Source organism: Diaphorina citri, unplaced genomic scaffold, assembly GCF_000475195.1.
Source record: "Diaphorina citri unplaced genomic scaffold, Diaci psyllid genome assembly version 1.1 scaffold1650, whole genome shotgun sequence".
In the NCBI taxonomy this organism is placed as follows: Eukaryota; Metazoa; Arthropoda; class Insecta; order Hemiptera; family Psyllidae; genus Diaphorina; species Diaphorina citri.
In genome coordinates this window covers 20892-32938 of record NW_007379076.1, presented here as the reverse complement: position 1 = coordinate 32938, position 12047 = coordinate 20892, and the positions used below count along the sequence as shown (strand labels likewise).

Here is a 12047-nt window from a genome sequence, read left to right as displayed (position 1 = left end):
TTTTTAGTCCTATTCAAGCAGTAGGAATAAGCAAGAAAGCAATATATTCTATTAAACCCTAAACGAACTTTTTAGTCCTATTTGAGCAGGATAAGATAAACAGGGTAGGTGTAGGGGCTACACAGCCCTAAAGGATGTGTTAAGCTTCTACGAATGTACGAATTCTAAAGGGACTTTTCAGTCCTATTCGAACAGGATAAACAAGGTATATTCTATAGGTACTACGTTTCACATTATAACATAAAAGTTGTTTAGATTTACGTACGTAAGCCATGTGTTTCAATCATCGGTGGGCAGTTTGTTTGAAAACAACTTTTACCGTTCGGTAATCTTTATTTATTAATATTTCTTGAAAAGGTCGAAGAGCAAAGTTGAAAAGTCCACCTCATGCGGGCACATAAAATATTAAAAGGCTAAAGATCGTTCTGGAGGGAAGTAGCGTTAGGCTAGTAACTCACATCAGGTAGACCTGACAGGCGGACCTTTTCAGCCGAACCTGTCAGGTTTATACCTGATAGTGTGTGTGTTCATCAGGTGTCAAGTAGACTCGGCAGGTTGTTCTCTTCAGCCGTACCTGTCAGGTCTACCTGATTGTGAGTGCTCATAATTTGTATAGGTTCCCTATACGTAAAGGTAATAGAAAGTAAAAAGAATTACCTAGAATGGTGTATCTCTGTGTAGAGGTAGAGCAACCATTTTTTTGTGACATTTAAAACATCAAAGATTGTTTCTCTTTTGAGCCCATATAATTCAAATCCAATTTACACTGCTGAGAGTGCTGGGGTAAAGGGACTTTTTTAATTCTATTCAAGCAGTATAAGCAAGAAAGCAATATATTCTATTAAATCCTAAAGGGACTTTTTAGTCCTATTTGAGTAGGATAAGATAAACAGGGTACATTCTATTCAAAAAACCCAATCTGAGGCTTAGGTGTAGAGCTGTGTAGCACAGCCCTAAAGGATGGGTTAAGCTTCTACGAATCTACTAATTCTAAAGGGACTTTTCAGTTCTTCCTCGAGATCTAGAAGTCGTAGAAGAAAAAGAAAAATTCCGTTGGTCCCCATTTTTCCTGCTCTATGACTTTGAAACATCACCCAAGGAAGCGCATCTGATCTATTCTAAAGGGACTTTTCATTCCTATTCGAGCAGGATAAACAAGGTATATTCTATTCTACGTTTCACATTATAGCATAGAAGTTGTTTAGATTTACGTACGTAAGCCATGTGTTTCAATCATCGGTGGGCAGTTTGTTTGAAAACAACTTTTACCGTTCGGTAATCTTTATTTATTAATATTTCTTGAAAAGGTCGAAGAGCAAAGTTGAAAAGTCCACCTCATGCGGGCACATAAAATATTAAAAGGCTAAAGATCGTTCTGAAGGGAAGTAGCGTTAGGCTAGCCACTCACATCAGGTAGACCTGACAGGCGGACTTCAGATTTATACCTGATAGTGTGTGTGTTCATCAGGTGTCAAGTAGACTCGACAGGCGGTTCTCTTCAGCCGTACCTGTCAGGTCTACCTGATTGTGTGTGCTCATAATTTGCCAGGTAGACCCGACAGGCGGACCTGATCAGGTGTACCTGTCAGGTCTACCTGATAGTGTGTGTGCTCATCAGACCTGACAGGCGGACTTTTTCAGCTGTACCTGTCAGAGCTACCTGATAATGAGTGGCTGGCCTTATGTTTGGTGGTAGACTTGTCAGGTCAGGTCTATCTGATAGTGTGTGTGATCATGAGGTGTCAGCTAGACCTGAGAGGCGGACATGACCAGATGTACCTGTCAAGTCTACCTGATACTGAGTGGCTGGCCTTATGTTTGGTGAAACTACTAGTCTGAGGAAATAGGAAGTCTTGTCAATTGGTAGTATGTCCAACGAGAGAAGAGACCTGTCTTAGCAAAAGAAGTCTTGCGGATTGGGTTAAACAACAGTTGACGCCAACCCCGTATGAACTCGAGAAAAAGCAAAGAAAAAAAGTAAAAATAATTTGAACCGATTGCAATACTTTCTCATTACCTTGTATAGGTTCCCTATACGTAAAGGTAATAGAAAGTAAAAACAAGTACCTAGAATGGTGTATCTCTGTGTAGAGGTAGAGCAACCACTTTTTTGTGACATTACCATTTCCCCGCTGTTCTACTATACCTAACCTCTTCTGGGCTTTCAAGATAGCAACGAGTGTCCATGATAAAGTAAGTCTAATTAATCTTTTTTTACAGTTAGCAGCTTATTGCGTATTCCTATTCAGTCCAATCTGAATTGGAAAACAAAGAAAAGAAATGATATGGTTTTCCGGACTTGAAGTAAGGACTGAATTTCAGACCCGAAACGTCCAGTACAAAACAAGGTCCATGCTAACTTCAATTCCAGAAAACCAAAACATTGTAAGTTACTTAAGTAAATAATTAATGAACAATAAAACTTGAAAAAAAAAAAAAAATCAACATGGCTGACTTGCCCGGGACTCCATTCTCAGCCAAATCCTCGTCTTCATGGTCATCCATATCGCTAGGCGGAGTCTCGGGCAGATCCCCATTGCTTACTCCGTTCTTCATCTGGGAGATCTTACTTTTAGATTCAATTAAATATGTACTTAGATTAAAAAAAAAAAATCAACATGGCTGACTTACCCGGGACTCCATTCTCAGCCATTTCCTCGTCCTCATGGTCATCCATATCGCTAGGCGGGGTCTCGGGCAGATCCCCATTGCTTACTCCGTTCTTCCTCAGGGAGGTTAGGATGGGGCTACTCCGTTCTTCCCCCGACAGTTTTGCACCGCTCCCGTCATCTTCCTCTTCTTCGAGAATGTGCATCTTTGAGTTTGAACTGCGAACAGAGAGAGGAAGTAATGTGCTGTTAAAAGATGAATTTTTGAACGAAAAAAATGATGGTCTGATGATGGGTATGAGTATTCACGAAAGCTCACCAAACTTTCTTTGTGGAATGTCGAATCTAAATTGTGTTTTTTGTTTTGTTTTGTTTTTTTTTTTTTGTTTTGTTTTTTTTTTAAATTTTCATATTGATTTTAATTTGTTTTACCAAGTGTTGTGTATATTCCTTAAACGTTATCAAGTTTTCAATATTAAAGTTATCCATTTTAGAACCACTAAATAATGCAAAGAAGACGTAATCTAATGTAGACACCTAGGTAATATCAAAATGAATAGAATACTTTTCAGTACTATGCGAGCAGTATAAATAAGCACTATTATTATTACTTTCCTCGTGTGAAGTTTACGCATGCGCGCAAGTCTAACACACCTTCGGCCCTATACTTCACCAAGGCTCTATGCGTCACCAAGTCTAAAAGGTCATCGACCTTCTGCTCTCAGAAGGATGACTGGGTGTGTGCTAAATCAGAAACTTGAGTATCTCCCTGTCATTTCCCTTTCTAAATGAATCATTGGGCCAGGGCCGTCTACAGGGGGCATATGCGGCCCCGTTTGTTTGTGCCCCTAATAGGTGTCTTTTTCCTTTCTGGCAACCCAAATTTTGGGCAGTCCGTCGATAAATTTTATTTTTATTTATTGTTTCTCTCTCTAATAAGTTAATACCCAGTTCAATCTAGAATTGAAGTCGGAGGTGACTTCGTAAAACGCGGTCTAATTATCATGTGGACACTACCGTCTTCCTTTTTTTCCCCTAATAGAAGGCACCCAACGTCCTGTTAAAATACCCTTCCTTTCTATTTTCCTTATCACAATTACTTTCACAATGTTTCTACCACTACCTATCTTTAACCTGTTGTATCTTATTTCATTGTCATTCCCTACTACCACTATTAATTCACATCTACCCTCTTTTTTTTCTTCTGTGCTACAGACTACAGACGCACAGATTGCAACATGACGCAACTTTCCAGTCAATCGGCCTGAGCAGGAAATAGGCTCGTGTGGCGATAGTCTAAGAATTCACTTGCGCAACCTCAAGCCTATGACCCTAATCCTGGGGAGCTGGATGGGGATAGAGCCATCCATTTGGCTTTCAAGACAGGATGTGCCTTCAGGCACAGTCCATTTGTCAAGGATCTTGGGTTTTTCTCGCCCTTGGGATCAATTTATTTGTAATCTCCGGAATCTTAACTCGGTGGAAGGAAAATTTGGTTGGAATAAGAGATGAAGACAGATTCCTGTTGGATTTTGCTCCGAAATTTATAAAAGTTTTAAGGAGGTTTTAGATACGGTTTTTGGAGGGTCACAGGTGGCGAACGCCAAGAAACGATTGACCAAAAATCTAGCAACAGGGTTTTCTACCAGAAGTTATGGGACAAGGAAAGCAAAAAGTGGAAAAAAGATAGCAAAAGATGAGGATGTGCTTTCAGGCACAGTCCATTTGTCAAGGGTCTAGGTTTTTCTTGCCCTTGGGATCAATTTATTTGTAATGTCCGGAATCTTAACTCGGTGGAAGGAAAACAGGAATAAGAGATGAAGACAGATTCCTGTTGGATTTTGCTCCGATATTTATAAAAGTTTTAAGGAGGTTTTAGATACGGTTTTTGGAGGGTCACAGGTGGCGAACGCCAAGAAACGATAGACCAAAAATCTAGCAACAGGGTTTTCTGTTGTGGAAAAAAGAAAGGAAAAGAGTGGAAAAGAGCAAAGTGGAAAAAAGATAGCAAAGGATCAAAATTTACCTTTTTTGGTATGTGCTTAAAAAGTTTAAGTACGTCGAAATCCAGACTTCCTGAGCTTGCGCAATACTTGTCGCCTCTCAAACCAGGTCAGGGAGTGAAATTACACTCCGGAGACAAATCCAAACAGTTCACACTATCACTGGGTTTTTTAACAAACGATTATATTGTCCTGAAGATGATCAAGTGAGGTCCAGACTTCCTGAGCTTGCGCAATACTTGTCGCCTCTCAAACCAGGTCAGGGAGTGAAATTACACTCCGGAGACAAATCCAAACAGTCCACACTATCACTGGGTCCTTTTACATACGATTATATTGTCCTGAAGATGATCAAGTGAGTTACACGAAACGTGCAGTTTTAATTTGTTTTTAATATCACTTGAACTTGAAAATTTCCTTTAAGAAGACAAAAATTTCGTTATAATTTCGTCAAGAAGCAGTTTTAGCAAAACAAAGAGATCCTACTGGTTCCCATACCGGATGAAACTATGATAATCCCTTTAATGTGGGTTTATTTAAGTAGCTTTGTTTTGCTAAAAGTGCCTACTGAAATAATTAGAACTCAAAAGGTGTTATTCCGTGTTATGTTTACACATTTGTTTATTTTAAGACGTAAAGGTACAATTTTAAGCGGAACTTTTGTTAGAAGAAAATCTCTTTCTTATAGGTAAGTAATAAGGAAAGTAAAAACTAAAATTGAATACGATTTAAAGAAAAAAATGTCAACGCTTAAAGCTTAAAGGATATTAAATTTGATTGAACTTTGATCTCGAACGGATCCATCCGCCAGGATTGAACCCACGCCCTCCTGATTACCAGGCAAGCGTCCACTCCACCTCCGAAGTTTCACTAAGGACCTAGGATTTTCCCCCGACTATGATTGACTTAGTCTTTTTATTTACTTATTTATATGTCTTTTTTTTTACCTATTTATTAACATAGTCTTGTCATCGTGGCAAATAATTTCATGTCACGTAATTCATAGTCATATTAGACACCAGACCTATACAATAGCTATTCATAATTATTCAGATAGGCATGTCTCCACTCTTTGGTAGTTTAGACCAGCCACTCACTACCATGTAGACCTGACAGGTACACCTGATAGAGTATATCTGACACTTGATGAGCACACTATCAGGTAGACCTGACATGTACGGCTAAAAAGGTTCGTCTGTCAGGTCTACGTCTACCTGAGAATTGATGAGCACACACACCAGCAGGTAGACCTGATCAGAGGTGTACCTGTCGTCAGGTCTACCTGATAGTGAGTGGCTGGCCCTAGGTAAGTTTTTGGCTATACCATTTTGTTTAGTAGTCTAAGTATTTGGCTACGCCATTTGTTTACCTAGCAATAACTGACCATACTATTGTCAAGATTTAAGGTAAGTTAATGGGGGTACCATTTGGCAACTCTCTGGTCTCTATGAGTGGAACTAATTCACATACATCGTATGCGTAATTACCTAATTAGACCTATATAGCCAGCCTAGTTAGCTCAGTTGGTAGTGCGTCTGCTGCCTCGTAAGCGCTAGGCCGCGGGTTCGATTCCCGCCCGGGGCGGATTATATCCTGATGGGATAATGTTCGGTCTCGGAACGGCTGGCTTTCTCCTATCCTGTCTTCCTTCTCTCTTCGATTTCGGGACGATAAGACCATAGCAGTTACAGTTCCCTCTGTCAAACCTCTTAAAAAAAAAGACCTATATGTATCCTATTCAATTATCCTTATTTGAACTCTCTCTTTCTCTTTCCCTATGTATTGCTATTTTCTCTCCTTGTTTTACTCGTCTCTCCTAATATTGTAAGTATATATACCTGTCTTACTTCTCTCTTCGATTTCGGGACGATAAGACCATAGCAGTTACAGTTCCCTCTGTCAAACCTCTTAAAAAAAAAGACCTAATGTATCCTATTCAATTATTCTTATTTGAACCCTCTTTCTCTTTCCCTATGTATTGCTATTTTCTCTCCTTGTTTTATTCGTCTCTCCTAATATTGTAAGTATGTACCCTACAGAATATCTACACATGTGTATCAGACATTGCTTTGCCGATATTCACAGGAAATGTGATATGTCTTTACGGAACTTTCTGTTATAAACTTTTATAGGGCTTCCTTCAGAGCTTTAAATTATTTAAAGTCAATATTTAAGGGTATTTGAGTGGAATTTTCGAGTGTATGGCCGCCATACACTCCCTACATGGACGCTACGCCACTGAGTATGTACCCTACAGAATATCTACACATGTGTATCAGACATTGCTTTGCCGATATTCACAGGAAATGTGATATGTCTTTACGGAACTTTCTGTTATAAACTTTTATAGGGCTTCCTTCAGAGCTTTAAACGTCCCATTTTCCAGCTTTGACATCAAGATATTCAAGATACCTTGAAGATATCGAAAAAAGTGAGGTACAAGTTTTTGACTAGACGATTTTGCATTCAATTCAAGAGCTTTAAACGTCCCATTTTCCAGCTTTGACATCAAGATATTCAAGATACCTTGAAGATATCGAAAAAAGTGAGGTACAAGTTTTTAACTTGACGATTTTGCATTCAATTCGTCTGTATGTTTGATTTTGCATTCAATCTGTCTGTATGTTTGTTTGTTTCTTTGATACGTTTGTCCGATTTTGATCAAATTTCGGCACAAATGAACAAATGTTCAACGCTGACTTGGGCTCGAACCACAAACCTACAGACCTGAAATCCACTCCGCCAAAAATACCCACATTACATCACTGAAGTTGGTTCCAAAAGAACACCATTTAGGTTTGTGGTTGTCTTCCTCTTTTCGTTGTCCTCGTCTTCCCCATTTGAATTTCAATTCTAATTCGAAATCTTTTAATTAATTAAATTCTACACTTCCTAATCAAAAAGATGACTCGGATTAATTTATTTTAATATGCATTATTTTTCTTTTTATACCTACCTATTTGTTTAAATTTATTTTCAAATCAAGCAATGGCATTTGCTCTTTAAATATGTATGTACGTAACTGAGGTAGGTACTACCTCGTCGATCGACGGCCGTCCACTAGTGTGCACACAGCTTTGCAATCATTTTTTCTACCTTTATGGGCAAGTTCAAAGATTAAACTATGATCTACTTCTAATTCACTGCCCTTCCCTTTCTCCTATTTTGTCTTCCTTCTCTCTTCGGTTTAGGGACATTAAGACTTAACAGTTATAGATCCCTCTATTAAGTAAACCCCTTGAAAAAAGCTAGTTCGTCTGAATTTATTCGCAAAAACAGTTGTTGGGCATTGTTGTTCCCCAACCGCCTACATTGCCGTACTTTTATCTTCTTTCACGTATTGAATTTTAGTTGGCAAAGCAGAGGTCATGTGAATGTTAAATAATCATCATCAACATGGCTGCGACTTGGAACGCAGTTCAATAGTTCCCTACCTCAGACGCTTCTGCACACTAGACAATTTCGGTTAGATTTGAGCTTCAGAGGATTTAAATTCGATTAGATTTGAGCTTGAGACAATTTAGATTTCGATTAAATTTGAGCTTGAGAAAAATTTGATTTGATTAGATACCTACGAAGATTGTGCATGGTTTGAAGGGGGATTTTAAACAGGGAGTAAGTAGACCAGCTTAGTCTGGTGGCTGCGACTTGGAACGCAGTTCAATAGTTCCCTACCTCAGACGCTTCTGCACACTAGACAATTTCGATTAGATTTGAGCTTCAGAAGTTTTAAATTCGATTAGATTTGAGCTTGAGAAAAATTTGATTTGATTAGATACCTACGAAGATTGTGCATGGTTTGAAGGGGGATTACAGGGAGTAGACCAGCTTAGTCTGGCTCGGGACTTTAAATAGGGAGGATAACCAGCCTGAAATTTCCCTTGCTAAAGAAATAGCAAAGGCTGAGTGCGAAGGGCATCCACTCGTAAAATTTCTATAGTCAAAACCAATCACTCTAGGACTGATTGAGATGCTGACGACAAACGCCGACCCCGTCTGAACACGGGAAAAGGCGATGAAGAAGAGAAAGAAAAAAGTCTACTTCAATTAATTTCCCACTAAAAAAATCACCCAGAATGTTTTTGATAAATTGGTTGGAAGTATGCTGTGTAAGGGTGTAGCCTGTGAAATGCTTTATTTAGACTGCCAGCTAAGGGGGAAAAAAAGAAAAACGCCGACCCCGTCTGAACACGGGAAAAGGCGATGAAGAAGAGAAAGAAAAAAGTCTACTTCAATTAATTTCCCACTAAAAAATCACCTAGAATGTTTTTGATAAATTGGTTGTAAGTATGCTGTGTAAGGGTGTAGCCTGTGAAATGCTTTATTTAGACTGCCAGCTCAGAGAAAAAAAAAAGAAATGCCCCATTATCTCAGCTGTAAGTAAAGAAGTAAAGTAGGTTCCAGGCAAAAAAGCAAAAATGATTCATCAATAACATGACTCATGATGTCATGAACCCATGACTTGTGTCCTATCTTTGGCATTTCCTCCTCTTCATACACCAATCTTCGTCCAATCTTGTTTCTAGAGTTGACCTATCCTAGAGGTTGGTAACCTTCTCTTCCTTTTACATCCACTCAAACACCCACACTAACTTTCTGATTACTTCATCGGGCAAGATTAATTTTTGCACTCTTGCACCTTGTAAAAATGTTATTTTCTTTTTATTACAAGAAAATATTTTTTTGTACTGTGAGGTCAAATTTCTCCCACTTAGTCTAGAGTCGACCTATCCTAGAGGTTGGTAACCTTCTCTTCCTTTTACATCCACTCAAACACCCACACTACCTTTCTGATTACTTCATGGGGCAAGATTAATTTTTGCACTCTTGCACCTTGTATGTAAATGTTGTTTTCTTTTTATTACCTACAAGAAAATGTTTTTTGTACTGAGGGGTCAAATTTCTCCCACTTAGGTAGGCAGGCAGGTTGTTACCAGGCAAGCGTCCACTCCACCTCCGAAGTTTCACTAAGGACCTAGGATTTTCCCCCGACTATGATTGACTTAGTCTTTTTATTTATTTTTTTATATGTCTTTTTTTACCTATTTATTAACATAGTCTTGTCATCATGGCAAATAATTTCATGTCACGTAATTCATAGTCATATTAGATACCAGACCTATACAATAGCTATTCATAATTATTCAGATAGGCATGTCTCCACTCTTTGGTAGTTTAGGCCAGCCACTCACTACCACGTAGACCTGACAGGCACACCTGATTAGGTATATCTGACACCTGATGAGCACACACACTATCAGGTAGACCTGACATGTACGGCTAAAAAGGTCCGTCTGTCAGGTCTACGTCTACCTAAGAATTGATGAGCACACACACCAGCAGGTAGACCTGATCAGAGGTATACCTGTCGTCAGGTCTACCTGATAGTGAGTGGCTGGCCCTAGGTAAGTATTTGGCTATACCATTTTGTTTAGTAGTCTAAGTATTTGGCTACGCCATTTGTTTACCTAGCTATAACTGACCATACTATTGTTGATTGAAATTTTTCTTAGTGGCACACAAATCCTTGAAATCTGATTGGCCGAGACGGAGAAGACAAAAAGACCTCTCAGCTATAGGGGGGCCTTGAAATGCGATAAGGTTCATGACTTGTGTTGAGTTCCCGAGACATTCTAGTCCAAAGCTGTCAAGGACGGGTAACAGTTTCGTCGCCAGAGGTGCGGCATTGGGGGCGTTTCCCCTATTTCGGTATTGGGGGCCCGAAAGCTGTGTCCACACATGGTCGACCGCGTCGATCGACGAGGTGAAGAGGTGAATCTATGTTATCGAAGCAGTGTACGGTTTCAATCGACGTCGATCGAAGCGGTCGACTATGTGTGGACACAGCTTAAGGCTAAGGCTAGAAACAGAGTGGGGTGGAGAGCAAAGCGCAAAGAGCATCGTGCAACGGAGGTCTCATCATCCCGAAATCTCTGCGAGGAAGACAGGATAGAAGAGCCGTTCCGAGATCGAACCTTATCTGTTTAGGTTAGGATAAATTTCGTCCGGGCCGTGAAATGCGATAAGGTTCATGACTTGTGTTGAGTTCCCGAGACATTCTAGTCCAAAGCTGTCAAGGACGGGTAACAGTTTCGTCGCCAGGGGTGCGGCATTGGGGGCGTTTCCCCTATTTCGGTATTGCGGGGGCCCGAAAGCTGTGTCCACACATGGTCGACCGCGTCGATCAACGAGGTGAAGAGGTGAATCTATGTTATCGAGGCAGTGTACGGTTTCAGTCGACGTCGATCGAAGCGGTCGACTATGTGTGGACACAGCTTAAGGCTAAGGCTAGAAACAGAGTGGGGTGGAGAGCAAAGCGCAAAGAGCATCGAGCAACGAAGGTCTCATCATCCCGAAATCTCTGCGAGGAAGACAGGATAGAAGAGCCGTTCCGAGATCGAACCTCATCTGTTTAGGTTAGGATAAATTTCGTCCGGGCCGGATATCGAGCAGGGGCCTTGAAATGCGATAAGGTTCATGACTTGTGTTGAGTTCCCGAGACATTCTAGTCCAAAGCTGTCAAGGACGGGTAACAGTTTCATCGCCAGGGGTGCGGCATTGGGGGCGTTTCCCCTATTTCGGTATTGGGGGCCGAAAGCTGTGTCCACACATGGTCGACCGCGTCGATCAACGAGGTGAATCTATGTTATCGAGGCAGTCTACGGTTTCAGTCGGTTGTTTTAGGTTAGGATAAATTTCGTCCGGGCCGGTGGTCTGTCATTCAATATTCCTTTACTACCTAAATCAAAAAGATTTTTTTTTATTATTTATCTTTAATTAATTATTTATAGAAAAATTCTTCTAATTAAAGCACAAATTAAATTGCCAAAATAATAATAATTACCTACCATATTATATGAGAAATAAAGCTCCATAATAATAATAATAATAAGGTAAATATGAAAACAAAAATAAAATAAACAATTAAATTTTAATTAATTTCCAAGAAATTATTTATACCTCGACTTTAATTGAACAACAAAATTCCTAATAAATAAAAATGATTTTTTCAATCAATCACACGCGCACTTTACAAGGCACAATACGAACTAACACTGAACTCTGCTTACTGATAAGTGATAAGCTGTAAGCTGATTACAGTTACAGTGCACTGTAGGCATCTACCAACTCAAAAAATAAAAATAAAAAAAATGAAAAAAAAAAAAAACAACGATGTGTTTTCAGATAAAAAATATTGTTCGCAAAGTTTAGAGTATAAAATCGTACAGAGTTATCAACCGTGAAGTGATAAGAGGGGTGAACGATAGTACGTAAAATTTTATCGGTCGGAAAAAGATAGAATAGAATATACCTTGTTTATCCTGCCCGAATAGGACTGAAAAGTCCCTTATCGACTTTAATTGAACAACAAAATTCCTAATAAATAAAAATGATTTTTTCAATCAATCACACGCGCACTTTACAAGGCACAATA

At 39.5% G+C, this 12047-nt stretch overlaps 1 long non-coding RNA gene across 1 annotated transcript; it reads right to left on the bottom strand.

Annotated features, from left to right (window-relative positions):
* Window positions 1-4935: 4935 nt before the first annotated feature.
* On the bottom strand, window positions 4936-11705 carry LOC113470524. Its single transcript, XR_003393557.1, has 2 exons — window positions 11573-11705; window positions 4936-5029 (listed from the first exon to the last, which is right to left on the bottom strand). It is a non-coding gene; the product is annotated as an uncharacterized LOC113470524 (long non-coding RNA).
* Between the last annotated feature and the right edge of the window lie 342 nt (window positions 11706-12047).